At 41.9% G+C, this 24,698-nt stretch overlaps 1 protein-coding gene across 1 annotated transcript in view; it reads left to right on the forward strand.

Annotated features, from left to right (window-relative positions):
* Positions 1-24,698, forward strand: part of ankfn1a (ankyrin repeat and fibronectin type III domain containing 1a) — a 217,353-nt gene that overhangs the window by 78,003 nt on the left and 114,652 nt on the right. The gene's annotated exons all lie outside the window — the stretch shown is intronic.

Below are 24,698 nucleotides of genomic sequence, written 5' to 3' on the forward strand. Positions count from 1 at the left end.
TGTGGGGGTGTGTGTCGGGTGTGTGTGTGGGTGTGTCTTTGTGAAAATGGGATGTTGAGGTGTGTGTTTATGTCAATGGAGGAATGTGCGCATTAGAGTGAAATTGGCAGAGGTGTGAGGCTAGTGTATGAGTGTGCGTGTGTCTGTGTGTGTGTCTGCCTAGTGCCTACGTGTGTGTGTCTACCTGCATGTGTCTGTGAGTGCCTGCCTGCATGTGTATGTACACATGTGCATGTCCATGTGTGCTTGCCTGCCTGTGTGTGTGTGTTTGAGGGGTCAGTTTTAGAGGATTAAGTACCCTAACCTTCTTCTCTGGGGGACCTTGGTGATCTCTAGTCTGAGTGACGGCCCTGGGATCAACTCACCATGACCTCTAGATTCTTCTAAACCCCTCAGAGGATCAACGCACATCACGTGCTTCAGCCCCTCTCCCTAAAACACTGTTCATCCTTCTTTTTATCATGTTACCTCATAGTGAATATGTGTGTGTGTGTGTAAACGGTATGATAGTGTCATAGGTATCAGGGAATGTGTGTGTGGTATGTGTGTATATGTTTGGGTGTGTGATCCATGTGTTTGGTGTCACCGCTCAGGAGTTTCCCTAGAGGAGTGAGATGTTAGAGATCAGAGAGGGACAACATCTGTCAGAGCAGGGGACATCGGTTTGAAGTGGCCGACAACCCTCTCCTAACTCTGTCTAGTTTCTGCTTTTCACATTTTTAAGATCTGAGGTTAATGTAATGGAGAGCTACTCTATACTATTGTATTTCTATACTATTTTTTTAATAATGTGTATAGAAGCTGCCAGAAGCCTTTTGCCAGTATTGAATAAAACAAATATGAGATGTTATTGTTAATAAATGTCAGCTTCTCTTTCAGGATCTTTCTCTCAGCAGTGATCTATTAGCGGCAGTCAAAGTTGTTTACTTGGAGCTGAATGCAGATCATCACCATTGGCAGCTTTTTTAAAGACCGACTCGAAACATGAATGGAGGCTATTCATATCTCAGAGTATCTCACTGTGACTGTAGCCCTAAATACATCTCAAAGACACCGAGTGAAGGCAAGTTCTTTAGAGGAGTATAGTGACTGTCAACTGTCATTGTTCTCTGCTCTTTTGTTCCAAATGAGGCCAGGATGTTCTTATTTTCTTCAAGCAGTGTTCCCCTACTTGCTGACATCCATCTCCCTCTCTTTCTCTCTCCCCCTCTCACTCACCCATTTTCTCTCTATTTCTCTATTTTTCTATCTCTTACAATGTATTTCAGAGATGCATACATCTTGCATCTTGGCTCAAATGCATATAATGCCTGACAATTCCAGAAATGCATGGCTCTGACATCTAGTCTACAGGTTGGCCAAAGTGGTTCCTAATTTGCCATATGCCATTATTATTTTAAGCATTTTTGTAACTTTTATTTCTACAGGGTAGGTCACCATTGAGACCAGGGTCTCATTTGCTAGGGAGCCCCGTGAACATGAACACACAATAAATAATATCAATACAATACATACAAGATTCATCAAAACAAACACAACTCTCACATATTCCCTGCCTTAAACTCCATCCACATAGTTTGGCCTTTCAGCGGCTTCTTAAATGTCCTGAAAAGTCATTCTGATTCTCATGTAAAATAGCTGTTTGAGTGACTAAAACATCACCCATAATATTTGTTGGGGATAGAAATGCTTAAAATTTGGGAATCAGGTTTTTGAAAATAGAGGCTGAGTGGGCGGGGAGTTAATATTCTTAAGCTCACCTTGACTGACAGCTCTTTGAAATGCCTATGTCAAGAAACTTGAATGCAGTGAAATCATCTCGAACAAATTTGGTGATACATAAAGCAGCTCAAACAACATTCAAATTGCATCAATGATGTCATTTGTTTTTATAAATCTCCCATTTGGCATGTTTCTTGTGATGCGGTTCTCAGCAGCACTGATGGATGTGTTGACATGACAACTGCGTCAGAGTTTTGAACGACCCTCCCCCCTTTTTGTTCCATGCTGGCTGAAGAGCTAGCTAGTAACTAACACCAGACACAAGTATGTTTGCCATAGATGAATAGTGTAAACATTTAATTATATTTGCTGACACCCTACTGTTACATTTTGACACCAGTAGAGTAGCTATCTAGCTATATAAACTGCGCGTCTCCACATACATGCCTTCTCTGATGTTGGTTACAAGGAGGTACTTATTTAAATTAGGTAAGATAATAATGTTAAGATTGGTGTATTAAAATATCCTATCCCCTTAATAATCCAGCCTCCTGAATCCAAGTTTTTGACATGGGGGAGGGGACCAGTAACTTTATGATCAAACTTTATTACTGTAGAAGCAACAGTCATATTTCATACTTTGGTCATCATACTTTGATCTGGTTTCATTCAAATATCATCCAATTTCATGAAAAACATGATTTTGACTGTTTATGACCTTTAAAATTATCTTTACGTATTGATCAATGGAGATAATTGCTTTGGCCACCAAGCCAATACTTTGGCAGTGATATATACTGAATAAAAGTATAAACGCAACATGCAACAAGTTCAATGATTTTACAAAGTTACAGTTCGTATAAGGAAATCAGTCATTTGAAATGAATGAATTAGGCCCTAGTCTCCCCAGTGGTGCCAGGCCCAGCCAATCAGAATGATATTTTTTTTATATTTTCCCCACAAAAGGGTTTTATAACATAAATAACATAAATGTGGAGGTCCTGGGCTGGTGTGGTTACACGTGGTCTGCTGTTGTGAAACCGGTTGGACATACTGCCAAATTCTCTGAAACATTGTTGGAGGTGTCTTATGGTAGAGAAATTAACCTTCAATATTCTGGAAACAGCTCTGGTGGACATTCCTGCAGTCAGCATGCCAATTGCACACTCCCTCAACTTGAGACATCTGTGGCATTGTGTTGTGTGACAAAACTGCACATTTTTGAGTGGCATTTTATTGTCCACAGCACAAGGTGCACCTATGTAACGATCATTCTACTTAATTAAGGGCCACTTCCAGTATTCATTCTTAAGAGGGACAGTCTGTTCTTATGAGATAATTGGTATTCTCTTTAAAAATGAAGAGGTTTAAATAGCAAGGCGATTTATCTATCTCAGTGACACTCAGACATGCACATGCGCGCGCACACACACACACACACACACACACACACACACACACACACACACACACACACACACACACACACACACACACACACACACACACACACACATACATACATCCTGTACAGTCACTTCCTTCCCATTATACCTTTCCACCCCACTGCCCCCCCCCCCTCTCTCTTCATCTGTTGCCACCTGTTGCCTTTCAATGGGAACCATGGAAACAGTAGAATCTAGAGGCACTGTGGAACCATTAAACAGTCAATGTTCAATGTTGCGTGTGTGTGTGTGGCATCTGATTCACCTACATGGACTCACACTACAAGTGTTTGTAGTTATGAAATGTCATAACATCAGTTACATGGAACTGTGGAAGCAACGGACACTTTACACAGAATGTTTATTCATACATTAGGGACACATGTTGACCTTCCCTGCTGAAAATAATTGCATAGACCAGCATAAATGTCATGCTGGTCAAGGTGGTAAGACCAGCATGGTCTAGCTGGTTCTGCTGGCTGACCAGCATGGTCTATCTTGTTATTCTGGCAGACCATTATGGTCAAGCTGGTCTGACCAGCATGGTCTAGTTGGTTATGCTGGCAAACCAGCCTTCATTGTGTTTTCGCTGGTGACCAGCCTTCATTGTGTTTTCGCTGGTGACCAGCCTTCCCTGTCTTTTGTACACTGGTAACCAGCATAAGCTAAAGCAAAACCAGTTTAGAGTTACATTAAGCTGGCTTGCAAAGTTACATTTAATATCTATTGGAATCCAGCCAGAGTGGATTCCCCCAATCTGCAATCAGAATGACTGCTAGGGTTAGAAATATTAATACATGACACTACTGTACCTAAACCATCTCCAAATCAAAGTGTATTTGTCACGTGCTCCAAATACAACAGGTGTAGACCTTACAGTGAAATTCTTACTTACAGGCTCTAACCAACAGTGCAAAAAATGTATTAGGTGAACAATAGGTAGGTAAATAAATAAAACAACAGTAAAAAGACAGCTAAAAATAACAGTAGTGAGGCTATAACAGTAGCGAGGCTACATGCAGGCACCGGTTAGTCGGGCTGATTGAGGTAGTATGTACATGTAGATATGGTTAAAGTGAGTATGCATATATGATAAACAAAGAGTAGCAGTAGCGTAAAAGAGTTGGTGGTGGGTGGTGGGACACAATGCAGATAGCCCAGTTAGTCAATGTGCTGGGGCACTGGTTGGTCGGGCCAATTGCGGTAGTATGTACATGAATGTATAGTTAAAGTGACTATGCATATATGATAAACAGAGAGTAGCAGCAGCGTAAAAGAGGGGTTGGAGGGGGGGCACACAATGCAAATAGTCTGGGTAGCCATTTGATTACCTGTTCAGGAGTCTTATGGCTTGGAGGTAAAAACTGTTGAGAAGCCTTTTTGTCCTAGACTTGGCACTCCGGTACCGCTTGCCATGCGGTAGTAGAGAGAACAGTCTATGACTGGGGTAGCTGGGGTCTTTGAAATTTTTTAGGGCCTTTCTCTGACACCGGCTGGTGTAGAGGTCCTGGATGGCAGGCAGCTTAGCCCCAGTGATGTACTGGGCCGTACGCACTACCCTCTGTACTGCCTTGCGGTCGGAGGCCGAGCAGTTGCCGTACCAGGCAGTGATGCAACCAGTCAGGATGCTCTCAATGTTGCAGCTGTAGAACCTTTTGAGGATCTGAGGACCCATGCCAAATCTTTTTAGTTTCCTGAGGGGGAATAGGTTTTGTCGTGCCCTCTTCACGACTGTCTTGGTGTGTTTGGACCATTCTAGTTTGTTGGTGATGTGGACACCAAGGAACTTGAAGCTCTCAACCTGCTCCACTACATCCCCGTCGATGAGAATGGGGACGTGCTCGGTCCTCTTTTTCCTGTAGTCCACAATCAGCTCCTTAGTCTTGGTTACGTTGAGGGATAGGTTGTTATTCAGGCCACCACCCGGCCAAGTCTCTGACCTCCTCCCTGTAGGCTGTCTCGTCATTGTCGGTGATCAGGTCTACCACTGTTGTGTCGTCTGCAAACTTAATGATGGTGTTGGAGTCGTGCCTGGCCATGCAGTCGTGGGTGAACAGGGAGTACAGGAGGGGACTGAGCATGCACTCCTCGGGGGCTCCAATGTTGAGGATCAGCGTGGCAGATGTGTTGCTACCTACCCTCACCACCTGGGGGCGGCCCATCAGGAAGTCCAGGATCCAGTTGCAGAGGGAGGTGTTTAGTCCCAGGATCCTTAGCTTAGTGATGAGCTTTGAGGGTACTATGGTGTTGAACGCTGAGCTGTAGTCAATGAATAGTATTCTCACATAGATGTTCCTTTTGTCCAGTGTGGAGTGCAATAGAGAGTGCATCATCTGTGAATCTGTTTGGGTGGTATGCAAATTGCAGTGGGTCTAGGGTTTCTGGGATAATGGTGTTGATGTGAGCCATGACCAACCTTTCAAAACACTTCATGGCTACGGACGTGAGTGCTATGGGTCTGTAGTCATTTAGGCAGGTTGCCTTAGTGTTCTTGTGCACAGGGACTATGGTGGTCTGCTTGAAACATGTTGGTATTACAGACTCAATCAGGGACATGTTGAAAATGTCAGTGAAGACACCTGCCAGTTGGTCAGCACATGCCCGGAGCACACTATCCTGGTAATTCGTCTGGCCCCGCAGCCTTGTGAATGTTGACCTGTTTAAAGGTCTTACTCACGTCGGCTACGGGGAGCGTGATCACATCTAAACTTGAACAAACATTTCAGTAACGTGTGCAATAAGTCCAATTAGCAGATTGGATTAGTTTAGAAAAATGTATGTTATTTATCTTTGTGTAGGTAAAGATAAATTAATTGATTAATCAATCAATGTAAATTCAAAAACACATGCATTGAAACAAATAATTTTGAAAATCTAACCGCAATAGAGCATGCTAGGAAATATGCTCATGATGGGCGTGGTTTTGTAGAATAGCAAATTACAATTACTTGGGAGTCAACCACACTTGAGATTTGAACTCGCAACCTCTCGGTTGCCAGAAACCTGAAGTTCCTTCTACGCCACTGAATCTGTGGGTATGTGTCACGGATCCCTCCGGAACTTTCATTACGCACACCTGTCCCCTATTCCCACTGATTAGTACTTGTATAAGTGTGCCCTTTGGTTTCCATTGGGCTGTCCATTATTGTTACAATGACCGTTGGTTCATGTCAGTACCTGTGCTGTGTGTTTTGGCTTTCGTGCCATTGTGGATTGTGCGGATGATTACGGGTCTCATCCCGTGTGGTATCATTGTGCGCGCGTGTTATTTATTTGAGGTACTCCTCGCTCTTTTGTTTGGGTTTCAACCCTGTGTTTTGTATAGTATTTGTTTGGTCTTCGTCCCCGTGCCTTTACACGGCACGCTGTAATTTGCCCGTGCCTTTACACGGCACGCTGCAACTGGTCCGTCCGGAGCTGCCGCAACTTCGGCAGCTGCAACTGGGTCGTCCGACGACGCAACTTTTGCAGCTACAACCTTTCTGTCTGACACCGCCACAACCGGTCCGTCCAACGCCACTGCTATTGGTCTGTCCAACGGCGCTGCAACTTTGGCAGCGGCAACTGGCCCGACCGACGACAACGCAACGTCGGCAGCAGCGTTGGGTCGTGATCGGCCTGCACTGCGTTCCTGTGATCGTCCGTGAGGCTGGTGTTGCGCTGCTAGTGCAGCACGTCGGGGGTGGGGGGGTACTGTCATGGATCCCTCCGGAACTTTCATTACGCACACCTGGCCCCTATTCCCACTGATTGTATTTGTATATATGAGCCCTTTGGTTTTCATTGGGCGGTCGATTATTGTTACAATGTCCGTTGGTGCGTGTGTTTTGGCTTTCGTGCCATTATTGATTGCGCAGATGATTACGGGTCTCATCCCGTGGGTTAAACATTGTGTTATTTATTCGAGGTACTCTTCGCTTTTTTGTATTGGGTTTCTACCCTGTGTTTTTGTATAGTGTTTGTTTTGTCTTTTGCCCTGTGCCTTTACACGGCACGCCATAATTTGGGTAAGATTTTTTTTAAACTATTACGCATTCCTGCGTCTGTCTCCCGAATCATTTTATACTAACGTGACAGTATGATAAAGATTGTCAAAAGATTAGAACCAATAGACATTCTAACATTTGTCCCTGTAGGTGAACCCTTTTGGGTGCCACATACTGTAAAACAATTTGATATCTCCCTGTAGCGGAACCCTTTTGAGTTCCATTTAGAACCCTTTCACGAAGAACCCTCTGATTCCAAGTAGAACCAATAAAAGGTTAAACATTTATACTTATAGGATACTTCTGATGTGCTTATGGCAGACACTGTTAAAAATGTAGTTGCCGTTTACTGAGTTGCCGTAACAATACAGTATTTTTACATTTTGATTAAGGTATTGTTTTAAAATGACTTGTTTACCACACTTACACTTCACTTTCAAATTTAGGTGGGGCAATGTGTTGGCAGGCGCTCCAGCGTATTTGGGAGCATGTTCTAAAATGTGTTGCATTTGTGCCCGCCGTTAGTGGAAGTGTTGTACCAGTTTAAGTGGTTTTATCATTATGCTGATGAAGGTTGAGCACCTCATTTGTCCACTCTGAGTTCTACAATCTTTGTAAGAGCTTGTGAAAATCAAGATCTGCACTGTTAAGACGTTACTGTGCTTTTTCCAGTAACTTAACACTCGGAGCGCCAGAATTCCAATCCTACTAGACTGGCCATGACAGTTGATATTTACATTTTATAAATACTCCATAATAAATTAGAAATGGCTAAATGAATGCAATTATGTTAAAATAGGCCATAGGAACATCAGGACACTAAATTGTAATCGGTCAGAAAATGTATTGATTTATCCAGAAGCGCATAAACTGTAAATACTAAAATAAGATGATAGTCTATTTTCTAACTGTGTAAGAGAAGTTTCCTGCCCAGCTGGCCCGTCAAAACAACACCTAAACTAAATTGAAACTAATTTCACACAAAATAATAGATGTGGCCTAAAGACAAGATTAAATAGTCTGATGGGTGACTTATCAATTGTCAAATAGAGAATGAAGAGACTGATGACCTGCACAGTGTGCATTGACTGCATGCATTGACAAGGAAGAGCAGGAGCTTAACAAATAGCACTTCTTCCATATCATCCTACAGAGTACCTTATCAAAAAGAGCAGATTCCAACATTTCTAATAACCTATTTTTGCCCAAAGAACTCTACAAATTGCGCGGGTGGACTGTTTCAAAATATAACTTTGTCCTAGAATAAACGTGGTTCCATGCATTACTCATGTGAGTAGGCACACATGATGGAGTAGGCTCCATTTTCTTCTGTTATTCGCTTATATACTTACTGTGTGTTGACTGTGGCATTGCAGGGTCTGTGATGTCAAGTTGATTTCATTGACATAGGGCAGCCATAGCCTTGCACAGATATACAGTACCAGTCAAAAGTTTGGACACACCTACTCATTCAAGAGTTTTTTTTATTTTGTACTATTTTCTACATTGTGGAATAATAATAATAGTGAAGACATGAAAACTATGAAATAACATCTGGAATCATGTAGTAACCAAAAAAAGTGTTAAACAAATCTAAATATATTTGAGATTTTTCAAAGTAGCCACCCTTTGCCTTGATGACAGCTTTGCACGTGCTTGGCATTCTCTCAACCAGCTTCACCTGGAATGCTTTTCCAACAGTCTTGAAGGAGTTCCCACATATATTGAGCACTTGTTGGCTGCTTTCCTTCACTCTGCAGTTCAACTCATCCCAAACCATCTGTTGGGTTGAGGTCGGGTGATTTGTGGAGGCTAGGTCATCTGATGCAGCACTCCATCACTTTCCTTCTTGGTCAAATAGCCCTTACACAGCCTGGAGGTGTGTTGGGTCATTGTCCTGTTAAACAAATGATAGTCCCACTAAGCGCAAACTAGATGGGATGGTGTTATGCTGGTGCTGGTTAAGTGAGCCTTGAATTCTAAATAAATCACTGACAGTGTCACCAGCAAAGCACCCCCACACCATCACACCTCCTCCTCTATGCTTCGCGGTGGGAACCACACATGTGGAGATCACCATTCACGTACTCGGCGTCTCACAAAGACACAGCGGTTGGAACCAAAAATTGCAAATTTGGACTCATCAGACCAACGGACAGATTTCCACCGGTCTAATGTCCATTGCTTGTTTCTTGGCCCAAGCAAGTCTCTTCTTATTATTGGTGTCCTTTAGTAGTGGTTTCTTTGCAGCAATTAGACCATGAAGGCTTGATTCACACAGTCTCCTCTGAACAGTTGATGTTGAGATGTCTCTTACTTGAAATCTGTGAAGCATTTATTTGGGCTGCAATTTCTGAGGCTGGTAACTCGAATGAACGTATCCTCTGCAGCAGAGGTAACTCTGGGTGTTCCTTTCCTGTGGCAGTCCTCGTGAGATCCAGTTTTACCGTAGCTGTAACGATGTGTGCTAAGAGTCGGGAAGCAAGTTCAGGGAGTGAGTGTTTTAATAATTAAACACAACATAATACAAAATAAGTAACACGAACAACGCACAGACATGACACATGAACAGAAACAATAATGCCTGGGGGAAGCAACCAAAGGGAGTGCCATAAATAGGGCAGGTAATCAAGGAGGTGATGGAGTCCAGGTGAGTCCGATGATGCGCAGGTACGCGTAACGATGGTGACAGGTGTGCGCAATAACAAGTGGCCTGGTGACCTAGAGACCAGAGACGGAGCACACGTGACAATAGCGCTTGATTGTTTTTGTGACTGTTCTTGAAATTTTCCGGATTGATTGACCTTCATGTCTTAAAATAAATGATGGACTGTCGTTTCTCTTTGCCTATTTGAGCAGTTCCTGACATAAATTGACTTATTTTTATACCAAATAGGGCTATATTCTGTATACCACCCCTACGTTGTCACAACACAACTGATTGGCTCAAACACATGAAGATGGAAAGACATTCCACAAATTAACTTTTAAGAAGGCACACCTGTTAAATGAAATGCATTCCAGGGGACTACATCATGAAGCTGGTTGAGAGAATTCCAAGAGTGTGCAAAGCTGTCATCAAGGCAACGGGTGGCTACTTTGAAGAATCTCAAATATAAAATATGTTTTGAATTGTTTAACACTTTCATAGTTCTGATGTTTTCACTATTATTCTACAATGTATAAAATAGTAAAAATAAATACAAATCCTGGAATGAGTAGGTGTATCCAAACTTTTGACTGGTACTGTGTAAAAGTCAAAACATGCTATTCTGTTCTTTTGAAATAATTTGCCTTGTATCATGTTTCTTATGACCTTTGGAAACAAAATATTAATGGATTACTTTGTGTACTGTTGAAGTCGGAAGTTTACATATACTTAGATTGGAGTCATTAACTTGTTTTTAAACCACTCCACAAATTTCTTGTTAACAAACTATAGTTTTGGCAAGTCAGTTAGGACATCTACTTGGTGCATGACACAAGTAATTTTTCCAACAATTGTTTACAGAGATTATTTCACTTATAATTCACTGTATCACAATTCCAGTGCGTCAGAAGTTTACATACACTAAGTTGACTGTGCCTTTAAACAGCTTGGAAAATTCCAGAAAATGATGTCATGGCTTTAGAAGCTTCTGATAGGCTAATTGACATCATTTGAGTCAATTGGACGTGTACCTGTGAATGTATTTCAAGGCCTACCTTCAAACTCAGTTCCTCTTTGCTTGACATCATGGGAAAATCAAAAGAAATCAGCTAAGACCTCAAAAAAAAATTGTAGACCTTCACAAGTCTGGTTCATCCTTGGGAGCAATTTCCAAATGCCTAAAGGTACCACGCTCATCTGTACAAACAATAGTACGCAAGTATAAACGCCATGGGACCACGCAGCCGTCATACCGCTCAGGAAGGAGACACGTTCTGTCTCCTAGAGATTAACTTCTCTGGGCTACGGATCCCTTTTACGGGATCATTTTCCTAAACAACCGCTGAATTGCAGGGCGCAAAATATTACAAAAAATATTTATAATCATGCAATCACAAGTGAAATATACCAAAACACAGCTTAGCTTGTTGTTAATCCACCTATCGTGTCAGATTTTGAAAATATGCTTTGCAACGAAAGCAATCTAAGCTTTTGTGAGTGTATCAATCAATGCTAGAACAATTAGCCTTATATTAGCTTGGTCACGAAAGTCAGAAAAGCAATAAAATGAATCGCTTACCTTTGATAATCTTCGGATGTTTGCACTCACGAGACTCCCAGTTACACAACAAATTTTATTTTTGTTCGATAAATATTACTTTTATAACAAAAAAACAACATTTGGGTTGCGCGTTATGTTCAGAAAACCAAAGCCTCCGTTCGACGAAAATTCCAGAAAGTATCCGTAATGGTCGTAGAAACATGTCAAATGTTTTTTATAATCAATCCTCAGGTTGTTTTTAACAAACATAATCGATAATATTTCAACCGGACCGTAATCTACTCAATAAGAGAGAAAAAGAAAATGGAGAGCTACCCTCTCGCGCGCAGGAACTAATCTGAGGACACCTGATCTCGCTAATTTTTCAAAATAAAAGCCTGAAACTATGTCTAAAGCCTGGTCACAGCCTGAGGAAGCCATTGGAAAAGGAATCTGGTTGATAACCCTTTAAATGGAAGAAAGACAGGCCAGGAAACAATTTTATATATTTTTTTAATCACTTCCGGGTTAGATTTTCTCAGGTTTTAGCCTGCAGATTCAGTTTTGTTATACCCACAGACAATATTTTTGACATGTTTGGAAACTTTGGAGTGTTTTCTATCCTAATCTGTAAATTATATGCATGTTCTACGATCTGGACCTGAGAAATAGTCTGTTTACCTTGAACGTTATATATATTTTTTTACTTAAAAAAAAGAATCTGACCCCTACCGTCAAGAGGTTAACGTACTTTGGTGCGAAAAGTGCAAATCAATCTTATAACAACAGCAAAGGACCTTGTGAAGATGCTGGAGGAAACAGTTACAAAAGTATCTATATCCACAGTAAAACGAGTCCTATATCGACATAACCTGAAAGGCCGCTCAGCAAGGAAGAAGCCACTGCTCCAAAACAGCAGTATAAAAACCAGACTACAGTTTGCAACTGCACATGGGGACAAAGATTGTTCTTTTTGGAGAAATGTCCTCTGGTCTGATGAAACAAAAATAGAACTGTTTGGCCATAATGACCATTGTTATGTTTGGAGGAGAAAGGGGTAGGCTTGAAAGCCGACGAACACCATCCCAACCGTGAAGCACGGGGGTGGCATCATCATGTTGTGGGGTTGCTTTGATGCAGGAGGGTCTGGTGCACTTGACAAAATAGATGGTTCCATGAGGGAGGAAAATTCTGTGGATATATTGAAGCAACATCTCAAGACATCAGTCAGGATGGTAAAGCGTGGTCGTAAATGGGTCTTCTAAATGAACAATGACTCCAAGCATACTTCCAAAGTAGTGGCAAAATGAATTAAGGACTACAAAGTCAAGGTATTGGAGTGGCCATCACAAAGCCCTGACCTGAATCCTATAGAAAATGTGTGGGCAGAACTGAAAAAGTGTGTGCGTGTGAGGAGGCCTACAAACCTGACTCAGTTACACCAGCTCTGTCAGAAGGAATGGGCCAAAATTCACCCTACTTATTGTGTCAAGCTTGTGGAAGGCTACCCAAAACGTTTGACCCAAGTTAAACAATTTAAAGCCAATGCTACCAAATACTAATTGAGTGTATGTAAACTTATGACCCACTGGGAATGTGATGCAAGAAATTAAAGCTGATATAAATCATTCTCTCTACTATTATTCTGACATTCCACATTAAAATAAAGTGGTGATCCTAACTGACCTCAGACAATTTTTACAAGGATTAAATGTCAGGAATTTTGAAACTGAGTTTAAATGTACTTGGCTAAGGTGTATGTAAACTAACGACTTCAACTGTACCTAAATGATTGTCTCACAGAGCTATAAATTGATAAATGGCTACTACAGGTTCTCATCTATCATCTGATATATGTAAACTATATGTAAACTGTAAGCAAAAAAAGAGACGTCCTCTCACTGTCAACAGCGTTTGTTTTTTCAGCAAACTTAACATGTGTAAGTATTTGTATGAACATAACAAGATTCAACAACTGAGACATAAACTGAACAAGTTCCACAGACATGTGACTAACAGAAATGGAATAATGTGTCCCTGAACAAAGCTGCATTAAGTACTGCAGTGCATCTCCTCCTCATGGACTGCACAAGATTTGCCCATTCTTGCTGTGAGATGTTACCCCAGTCTTCCACCAAGGCACCTGCAAGTTCCCGGACATTTCGGGGGGAAATGGCCCGAGCCCTCACCCTCCGATCCAACAGGTCCCAGACGTGCTAAATGGGATTGAGATTCGGGCCCTTCGCTGGCCATGGCAGAACACTGACATTCCTGTCTTGCAGGAAATCACGCACAGAACGAGCAGTATGGCTGGTGGCATTGTCATGCTGGAGGGTCATGTCAGGATGAGCCTGCAGGAAGGGTACCACATAAAGGAGGAGGATGTCTTCCCTGTAACGCACAGCGTTGAGATTGCCTGCAATGACATCAAGCTCAGTCCGGTGATGCTTTGACACACCACCCCAGACCATGACAGACCCTCCACCTCCAAATCGATCCCTTCTCCAGAGTACAGGCCTCAGTGTAACGCTCATTCCATCGACGATAAACGCGAATCCGACCATCACCCCCGGTGAGACAAAACCGAGACTCGTCAGTGAAGATCACTTTTTGCCAGTCCTGTCTTGTCCAGCGATGTTGGGTTTGTGCCCGTAGGCGATGTTGACAGTAATGTCTGGTCAGGACCTGCCTTACAACAGGCCTACAAGCCCTCAGTCCAGCCTCTCTCAGCCTATTGCGGACAGTCTGAGCACTGATGGAGGGATTGTGCATTCCTGGTATAACTCGGGCAGTTGTTGCCATCCTGTACCTGTCCCGCAGATGTGATGCCACTGCGAGGACGATCAGCTGTCCGTCCTGTCTCCCTGTAGCGCTGTCTTAGGCGTCTCACAGTACAGACATTGCAATTTATTGCCCTGGCCACATCTGCAGTCCACATGCCTCCTTGTAGCATGCCTAAGGCACGTTCACGCAGATGATCAGGGACCCTGGGCATCTTTCTTTTGGTGTTTTTCAGAGTCAGTAGAAAGGCCTCTTTAGTGTCCTAAGTTTTCATAACTGTGACCTTAATTGCCTACCGTCTGTAAGCTGTTAGTGTCTTAACGACCGTTCCACAGGTGCATGTTCATTAATTGTTTATGGTTCATTGAACAGGCATGGGAAACAGTGTTTAAACCCTTTACAATGAAGACCTGTGAAGTTATTTGGATTTTTACGAATTATCTTTGAAAGACAGGGTCCTGAAAAAGAGACGTTTCTTTTTTTGCTGAGTTTAGTATACTCAAGTTCTTTGAGGTTTGTCTTTAAGAGGAGCGCAAATTGGGCATGTACAGATGCAGGATCTTAATTTGTGCCAGTTTGCTACAGCAAGAAAATAATGCTGCAGCAACAGGAAATATGGATTATTTTGTGGATTATGATTAATTACAATTTTTGTATGGGTTGATAGATTTTTCTTAATGAAAATCAAGTCTAAAATGTTCAAGTGGAAATTACAACTTCAGAAGCCTTTTTAAACCTCAAATGCACTACAAGTTTTACATTTCCTGCATTGCAGGAAAGTTCTTCAACAGGGTGATCAAATTAAGATCCTACGGCAGTGGCAGCGAATTGTCCCAGTTCCATTGATTTCCAGACAATATGATGTGAGTGATTAATTTGCGCGTGCTATTTATTACAGTGGAACAGGCTAATAAATTCCAGCTTCGAGTGGATGCTGGGCAAATTGTGGTGCGTGTGCAGTTTATAAAGTACTAATTTAACAAAATACAATCAGAACACAAGTTTGACACGTGTGTGTGTATAGAGTCATTTTAATATTTTGTTCTTCAAAATATCACGGCCTATTCCAGGATATTGATTTAAGAATTTGGACATTTAAAACCACTATTTTGACACTGAGTTATATAAATAAAAAAACAGGAAGCAGCAACAGTATAATTTAACTTATTTTTACATTATTTTTCAACATGAATCTACTTAATTAGGTCAGAACTACTGAATAAGCCCAGAAACATGATTTATTGATTTTTGATGATATTAGGGAAATCGTGAATATTTGTTTGTCTTGTCTAGATATAGTAACTGTATTACACCATTTGGCGGAGATGGATAATCCATACTGGGTCCTTGTTAGTGATGTGCGGGTCGCGAATGATTAGTTACTTTTGAACGACTCGAAAGTCATGATTCGTTTTTCATAATGACTCGTTCATTTTAGTCGTTTGTTCCACCTGCTGGCCACAATTAATTCTACAGCAGGATTAAATAAAGGTGAAATAAATACAAAATTATAATAATGAATCCGGCTCAGCGGCTTCGGAGACGTGCTCTTACCACCACCTGTCTATGCAGACAGTATAGAGAAGAAAAATATCATTGAGCACATGGTGCAATAATGACTGCAATTCATTGATTATTGAATGTTGTCCATGGACACAGCGTTGTAGAGCCAAAACATACACATCCTACCTCTGCTCAGCACTCGGACTCGAGAACGAGTTGTTTGGGAGCTGCTGCAGTTTGCGAACATTATCGTGCTTTTATCCCTCGCAGCAGTCAAGTAATTCTATTCCGCCAAAAGTCGTTAAAAATCTAGTCCGGTTGTGGCCGCAACTAGACCCTAGTTTCAAAGGTATCAATAACTAAAGTTATTAGTATACCTAGCATTCACAAATGTACATTGTTTGAAGCAACCTTGTATAAGTCTGTCACAGTTGACAGCTCCAATAAGCCCAATATGGTGAATGAGAATCTTGTAGAATCATGATTCTTTCAAGTTTTTAGTTCATCGTTTGCTGGTAGGGGGTCCTGCGGGCTCTGGGCATAACTGAATCAAATGAACGAAATGAATTGAAAGATTCGTTGTTTTTGACTGATCGAAAAGATCAGAGTCAGTAAAAAGAGCCGAACATCCCAAGTCCTTGTCCCTTACTCTTTCTTTATTGACCCTTCAATAAACCCGCCCCCAAATTTGGGCCAAACAATCACAGCGCTCCGGTGGATAGCAACTTTCGCTGACCAAGCTGGGGAGTCCGATGCCGCAGACTCAAGTTTCAAACCCATGAAAGACAATGAGGGCAATATTTAAAAACATCGTTTTCATCCAAAAAGTTTTTGGTTAAATAATTAAACAGTGCACCAGGGACAACTGTGATTCCTGAAATTCAGAGCCTGTTGGAGGTTTTTTTTATATCCTAAATTACACTTTTGTTGCATTGTTTGTTAGCTGGTTAACTATAGCTCTCATTCATCACCATTGAAAACATTGATAACTCTAGCCAGCCAGCCAGTGACTATGACTTGTTTTCACCAAATTTATGTTAGCTAGTTAACTTATATAATGATTATGCTGTAACTTGATGTGCCACACACACTACATATGGCTTTCAACAGCAGTAGCGGTGCATGGGTAAAATCACTGGAAGCCAAGAAATAATAGCCATATTACAACCTATGTGTTGTGATAATTGCGTTGTTTGGTCTATAATAACCTTTTAGTTCATATGCCATGCAACCATGATATATAGGCCTAATGCCGAGACAATGAGAAGACACAGTGACAGAATAAATTCAACCAAACCTTTGTTTCATCACAAAAGCGGAGAGCAACATCTGTCCGGAGGAAGTCCACAAAGCATATAGCATGTAACAAACAGTTACATGACCTACAGCAACGTCAAGCAAGTTCATGTTTCCTACATCTTCAGACCACTAAACAACTAACGTTATGGATATAGAATCATGGATCGCAAAGAAAATAGAAGCTGCATCCACTACTCCAGCACCATTTCAACTTTAACTTTAACAATTCAACGTCATATCAGCTATGCTTAGTCTAATAGTGACAAATAAAATATACCAAAAACAATTTAGTCCAGTCAACGTATGCTAAATATGATGTGGCTTTCAATGGTACTGATTTCTATGTGTGTGTGTGCTTGCAAGTAGAAAAAACATGTTGACCTACCCTACTTGTAGATAAATGCCATCCTCCTCTCCTTCATATTGCCGAAACGGTTTATGACTCTGTCATACAGTACACGCTTTAAGTTTTTGTTGTTCTAGGCTACCTGGCTAAAATGCTTGCGCACTAGTCTAACTTCTTTTCATGTGCAATGATGAGCCAGCTAGTCAACATTAGCCTACTACATCTAGCTACATATTGAACTTCCATCCTCTCAGGCAAGGGGCACAGTTTATGAATTTATGGTTGGATCAGAATCGTCGTTATAATCATTGGCCAGTACAGAGAATGAAGTAAAACCCAAGTCTAAATCCCTATCTCCATCCATGGTTAGTTTTAGCTAGCTAGCTAGCCACTGGAGGGACAATAACACAACGAGATGCAACAATTCAAGTTTTTTCTATCAGTGACGCTTGGCTTTTTATGTGTTGTGATTGGTGTCAAGCCAAATCCAAACTGGCTTCCCTTGACACTTTTTGGTGTGCCAGGACCATTCACAGTTGAGCTTGTTCAGTTTAGCTCAATGCTGATTGGCTATTTTATATTAAAAAACTATCAAGGGAGGCCAAATTCTTGCTGGCTTCCGTTGCATTCAATGCTACGGGCGGCAACAATATCATACTCTTTTTTTTTGACCAGCCAGCATCAGATAGATGGGCTACACATACAGAGACAGAGGGGCGCTGTTTCACTTGCACGGATGCTTTCTCCAGTGAGATACAGTACATTCAGCCTCTAGCGAATTGAAGGAAATTCTAAAACACAAAGAAAAAAGACGAAAGATAAACACATAAAATAATGTTTCTTTATATTATTTTCTGGGAGAAGCCTGGCTTCCCTGAATACACGCCACTGTTCACCAGTTCAAACCATATCAGATCATACCCCGTTGCGTGTGTGTGTGTGTCACATCGAGTCACTGAGGAAAACTGCGTTCTGTGGCCACTGACGATACAAAAGGCACCCAGTAGGACGCCCAGATCTGTCAAAAAACACCACTTTGACGATACAATGGATAATTACCAACCAATCATGACTTTGCTGGCTACAAGGGCAGGTGGTGGTGTGCGTGCGTGCGTTCGTGCATACGTGTACAAACCCTTTCCTATCTGTCAGTCTCAATAATAGCACTTTACCAGTGATATTGTACTGCAGGTCAATTCCAATGAACGTCACATTCTATATTAGTCATACAGAACAACCTGTTGGAACCGGGCGCCTCTCTAGTGACATACTCTATGACATCAGTAAACTTGTTATGGCTGGTATGCTGATGTTGTTGTACGTTTTATGGTATTGTGAATATTACTGTTCAGCTTTTATGAGTTCGTTCTGTTCTCACTCCTTTGCTGTTTTGCCATGCTTGCCTGCATGTGTATGCTGTTTGTGTGTATGCCCCACTATTCTGTGTGTGTTGCGCAGGTTGACTCATAACCCGCAGTCCCCGGATGGGGGGTGGGTTGAATGAAGATAAAACCATACCTTAAAAAATACATAAATGTGCCATTCTTGTGCAATTTATATCTACAGGCTACGTTGAGGTTTTTCTTTCATTATTTTTAGGCGATCTGGTATTAGTGCATATGCCTAAGGCCTAACCGTGCGCTCGCCAAATAGCCTACACGCCAATCACGAAATGCTTTTGGGAACGGGCAGAAAACGTATCAATGGAGGCAAAAATGACAATGTCTGAGTTTAATTCAATAAGAGAAAAGCTGCGAAATGGAAAGTTGAAAATAAAGACTAGGGCGGGCCAGAAAAGTGATGTTTAGGAAAGATTTGGTGAAATGGTAAAGAGGATGATAGCAGTGTTGTGTGTGTGTGGTCATTGTGAGGCGCTATACACATTCCACAGTCACAACACGAGGACTTCAAGTAGGCCTATGTCACATCAAGGGAACTACTGTTCAGATGGGTTAAATGGAAAATGAAATCTGGACACTGACTCTAGGTCTATAACCTCTCACATAGGCGTAATATGAACTCCTGCAGAATTTAGCATTTCTTGCAGTAAAATTATACACCAAATGTAGGAACATTTTTGACTCAGGAACAGGAGTGGAGAAATATGGCCAGTTATATACAGTCTGTGGAGGTGTTATCTTTATCAACATCATAAAAGCTGATAGATGCATATTTTATGTGGATGAAATACTAAGTCAAACTAAAATCTTATCAGAAACATGTTGGGTCGTTTTCACAGCTTTCTATTTCCTTACAACCAGTCAAACTGATTTTTGTACAGAGTCTTTCCTGTTTTTTGTTTCTTATTGCATTTTCTCCCCAGTCCCTAAAAAACGTCTTTGCTCTGCAAAAGAAGCACAGATGATAGAGAACTTTACCGATGTCAACTAGATTGATGCTTTCATTCTATCGATTTATGATATTCTCGTGAGCAAGGGTTTATTTAGTCTTCTAGAGCAATATATAATGACAGAAGAGAAGCTACATGTATCTAAGTATAGAGAAGTTGACAAACAAATAGCCTACCAAAATGTTTGAAATTACAGTGCATTCGGAAAGTATTCAGACACTTTCACTCTTTCATTTTGTTACGTTACAGCCTTATTCTAAAATTGATTAAATCAATTTTTACCTCATCAATCTACACACAATACCACATAATGACAAAGAAAACGTATTTTTTTTGCAAATGTAAAAAATAAATTAATAATGAAATAACATTTGCATAACCATTCAGACCCTTTGATATGAGACTCGAAATTGGGACTCGGTTGCATCCTGTTTCCATTGATCATCCTTGAGATGTTTCTACAACTTGATTGGAGTCCACCTGTGGTCAATTAAATTGATTGAACATGATTTGGAAAGTCACACACCTGTCTATATAAGGTCCCACAGTTGACAGTGCATGTCAGAGCAAAAACCAAGCCATGATGTCGAAGGAATTTTCCGATTTGTGTCGGAAGGCTACCAAAAAATGTCTGCAGCATTGAAGGTTCCCAAGAATACAGTGGCCTTCATCATTCTTAAATGGAAGAAGTTTGAAACCACCAAGACTCTTCCTAGAGCTGGCCAAACTGAGCAATCGAGGGAGAAGGGCCTTGGTCAGGGAGGTGACCAAGAACTAGATGGTCACTGACAGAGCTCTAGAGTTCCTCTGTGGAGATGGGAGAACCTTCCAGAAGGACAACCATCTCTGCAGCACTCCACCAATCAGGCCTTTATGGTAGAGTGGCTAGACGGAAGCCAATCCAGTAAAAGGCACATGACAGCCCGCTTAGAGTTTGTCAAACGGCAACTAATAGACTCAGACCATGAGAAACAAGATTCTCTGGTCTGATGAGATTGACCTCTTTGGCCTGAATGCCAAGCGTCATGTCTGGAGGAAACCTGGCACCGCTCATCACCTGGCCAATACCATCCCTACGGTGAAGCATGATGGTGGCAGCGTGCTGTGGTGATGTTTTTCAGTGGTAGGGACTGGGAGACTAGTCAGGATTGAGGGAAAGATGAATGGAGCAAATTACAGAGATCCATCGGGACTCAGCTGGCCTTCTAGGCAGAGTTCCTCTGTTCTGTGTCCTTTTGCCCATCATAAACTTCTATTTTTATTGGCCAGTCTTGTGTGTTTTGCGGGTACTATTTAATGAAGCTGCCAGTTGAGGACTCGAATGTGCTTGTCGTCTTGTGCACCGGGGCCTCCCACTCCTCTTTCTGTTCTGGTTAGAGACAGTTTGCGCTGTTCTGTGAAGGTAGTAGTACACAGCGTTGTATGAGATCTTCAGTTTATTGGCAACTTCTCGCATGGAATAGCCTTCATTTCTCAGAACAATAGACTGACGAGTTTCAGAATAACGTTTTTTTTCTGGACATTTTGAGCCTGTAATCGAACCCACAAACGCTGATGCTCCAAATATTCAACTAGTCTGAAGGCCAGTTTTGTTGCTTCTTTAATCAGACAAGAGTTTTCAGCTGTGCTAACATAATTGCAAAAGGGTTTTCTAATGATCAATTAGCCTTTTACAATGATAAACTTGGATTACCTAACACAATGTGCCATTGGAACACAGAGTGATGGTTGCTCATAATGGGCCTCCGTACGCCTATGTAGATATTCCATGAAAGATCTGCCATTTCCAGCTACAATAGCAATTTACAACATTAACAATATCTACACTGTATTTCTGATCAATTTGATGTTATTTTAATGGACAAATTTGCTTTTCTTTCAAAAACAAGGACATTTCTAAGTGACCCCAAACTTTTGAACAGTAGTGTATCTAAAAAATTCAGTACCCTTGTCCAAAAATTGTTCTGCCGTGTCCGATGGCATTTTCTGTATTAGCGGGTCGGGTGCGGGCCTCCGATTTTCACTCTATCACATATAGTAAGGCGGTTATGGATGGGTTATTAGCAATTGCAGGCGGGTGAACAGACAGCTGATCTGCGCACTACTTGTGTGGGTCAGCAGGGTCGGTGATTTTCCATGGTCAGCTCAGGACAAAGATTAGCTAATGGTATAGTGTGCGTGCGTGTGAGATTGTGAGACAGGGACAAGAGCAGGACCTGACTATAACCAGCCTCCTGGGGACTGACACATAGATAGTTAGACAGGCCTTTTCTGCCTAGGAGTAGACCTGCTGATTTGGAAAGGAATATAAAAGCCTTATGGATCGAACCCTTTTTTTTAAAATTTTCGCCTAACATGACATACCCAAATCTAACTGCCTCTAGCTCAGGACCTGAAGCAAAGATATTCTTGATACCATTTGAAAGGACACACTTTGAAATTTATGGAAATGTGAAATTAATGTAGGAGAATATAACACATTAGATCTGGTAAAAGATAACACAAAGAAACAAACATGCGTTTTTCTTTCTTTTTTTTCTTTCTTTTTTTATCATCTTTGAAATGCAACAGAAAAGTCACTGTGCTATTCCAGGTTAGGTCCATTTCCATTTTGGCCAGTAGATGGCAGCAGTGTATGTGCAAAGTTTTAGACTGATCCAATGAACCATTGCATTTCGGTTCAAAATGTTGTATCAAGACTAGACTGCCCAAATGTGCCTAATTGGTTTATTTATAAATTTTCAAGTTCATAACTGTGCACTCTCCTCAAACAATAGCATGGTATTCCTTTACTGTAATAGCTATTGTAAATTGGACAGTGGAGTTAGATTAACAAGAATTTAAGCTTTCTGCCCATATCAGATATGTCTATGTCCTGTGAAATGTTCTTGTTACTTACAACCTCATGCTAATCAGATTAGCCTACGTTAGCGCAACCGTCCCGCGGGGGGACACAAATCCTGTAGAGGTTTTAAATCCTTTTAGTGTCTTTAAACATATTACAGGAAAAACAAGGAGAAGGGTGACATTTAAATGTTGATTATTATTTGACATTCAATTTATTCACATTTAAAAACATTTTAAGACATTTCGCTTTTGCTTTCATTAGAACCTATACGGTCTGGTTTTTGCCAACAAACATATTCCTGCTTTGATTTATTATTTATGATACTTTGTTAGTCAGGGCGTCAGGGCCTTTGGATTTTGTATGTGTTTGTTTTATTATGCTTGTGGGGACCAAAAAATGTATTCCCATTCAAAAATCCTACTTTCCCTAACCATACCCGTAAAACAAAACCTAACCCTAACCCTAACTCCTAACGCAAAACCTAACTTTAATTTTAACCCCTAAGCCTAAAATAGCCTTATTTCCTTGTCTGAATTTCCTTGTTTTACTTCTGGTCCCCACAAGGATAGTAAAACCACACTCACACACACATACACTCTCTCTCTGCAGGTAACCCAGCTTCTACAGATAATCGGGAGAATGGAGATGAGCGTGCGAACAACAGCTCCTCTCCTATCCCTCTCATCTCCTCTTATCTCCTCCTCTCCTTCTCATCTCCTCTTATCTACTCTCCATCTCATCTTCCTCTCCCTCATCTCATCTTCCTCTCCCTCTCATCTCATCTCATTTCCTCTCCCTCCCATCCTCTTTCTCCTCTCACTCTTATCTATCTACCTCTCTCTCTCTTCTCTCCCTCTCCCTCTCCTATTATCTTGTCTCCTCACCCTCATCTCCTCTCCCTCTCTCATCTCATCTTCCTCTCCCTCTCATCTCCTCTCATCTCATCTCCTCTCCCTCCCATCCTCTTTCTCCTCTCACTCTTATCTATCTACCTCTCTCTCTCTTCTCTCCCTCTCCCTCTCCTATTATCTTGTCTCCTCACCCTCATCTCCTCTCCCTCTCCTATCATCGTATTTCCTCTCCCTCTCTCTCTCCTATCCTCTCATCTCCTCGTTCTCCTCTCACTCTCATCTATCTCTCTTCTCTAATCTCCTCTCCCTCTCATCTCATCTCTCTCACCTCTCCCTCCTATCCTCTTGTCTTCTCTCCCTCTTCTCTTATTGCCTCTCCCTCTCCTATCATATTGTCTCCTCTCCCTCTCTTCTCCTATCCTCTCATCTCCTTTCCCTCTCTCTGTCCTATCCCTCTCATGTCCTCTTTATCCTCTCCCTCTCCCCTCTCTCCCTCTCTCTCTCTCTCTCTCTCTCTCTCTCTTTCTCTCTCTCTCTCTCTCTCTCTCTCTCTCTCTCTCTCTCTCTCTCTCTCTCTCTCTCTCTCTCTCTCTCTCTCTCTCTCTCTCTCTCTCTCTCTCTCTCTCTCTCTCTCTCTCTCTCTCTCTCTCTCTCTCTCTCTCTCTCTCTCTCCCTCTATCTCTCCTACCCCTTTCCCTCTCCAACACCTGCTCACTTATATGCTCCACTTCTTCCCTCCCCCTCCACCCATCTCATAACAGGTGTCCTCCCCCTCCACCCATCTCTCCCCCTCTCTGCTTCTCCCCTCTTAATAATAGGTCAGCCCCAGTCCTCCCCTCTCATCTCTCTCTGTCTCCCCCTCTGACAATGTCATCCCCATCTCTCCTTTTCTTTTTTACAATAATCTGTCCTTCTCCTCTCCCTCTCTCTCCATCCCCATTCTGTAAAGCAACCCCTTTTTTTTTTTTTTTACTCTGTACAGTGTGTGTAACGGCTGCCAACAGTGTGTGTGTGCACCCAGCATCCCTCCGCTCATCTCTAGGCACCCACTCTCCGTGTGTGCTCAGTGTTCACCTCCCCAACCCCCCTCTCACATCATCCTCTCTCTCTCTCTCTCTCTCTCTCACTCTCTCACTCTATCGATGTGTGTGTGTGTCTCTCTCTCCCTTTCTCTTGCAGGCTTTCCCTTCTCCCTTCAATGCGCTCTTCTGTGTGGGTGCGTGTTTGTGTGTGCAGTTAAAGCGAGATGCTCTTGCTTACACAGAGCTGCATTTAACAGGTGCTCAGTGCTATCAGCATAGCTAGCCTGAGAGGTATACACAGACAAGCTACAGAGTAGGAACCAGAAAGGAGCTACGCTGCTCTGAAACTGATCCA

This window comes from Salvelinus alpinus, chromosome 3 (assembly GCF_045679555.1).
Source record: "Salvelinus alpinus chromosome 3, SLU_Salpinus.1, whole genome shotgun sequence".
NCBI classification, from domain to species: Eukaryota; Metazoa; Chordata; class Actinopteri; order Salmoniformes; family Salmonidae; genus Salvelinus; species Salvelinus alpinus.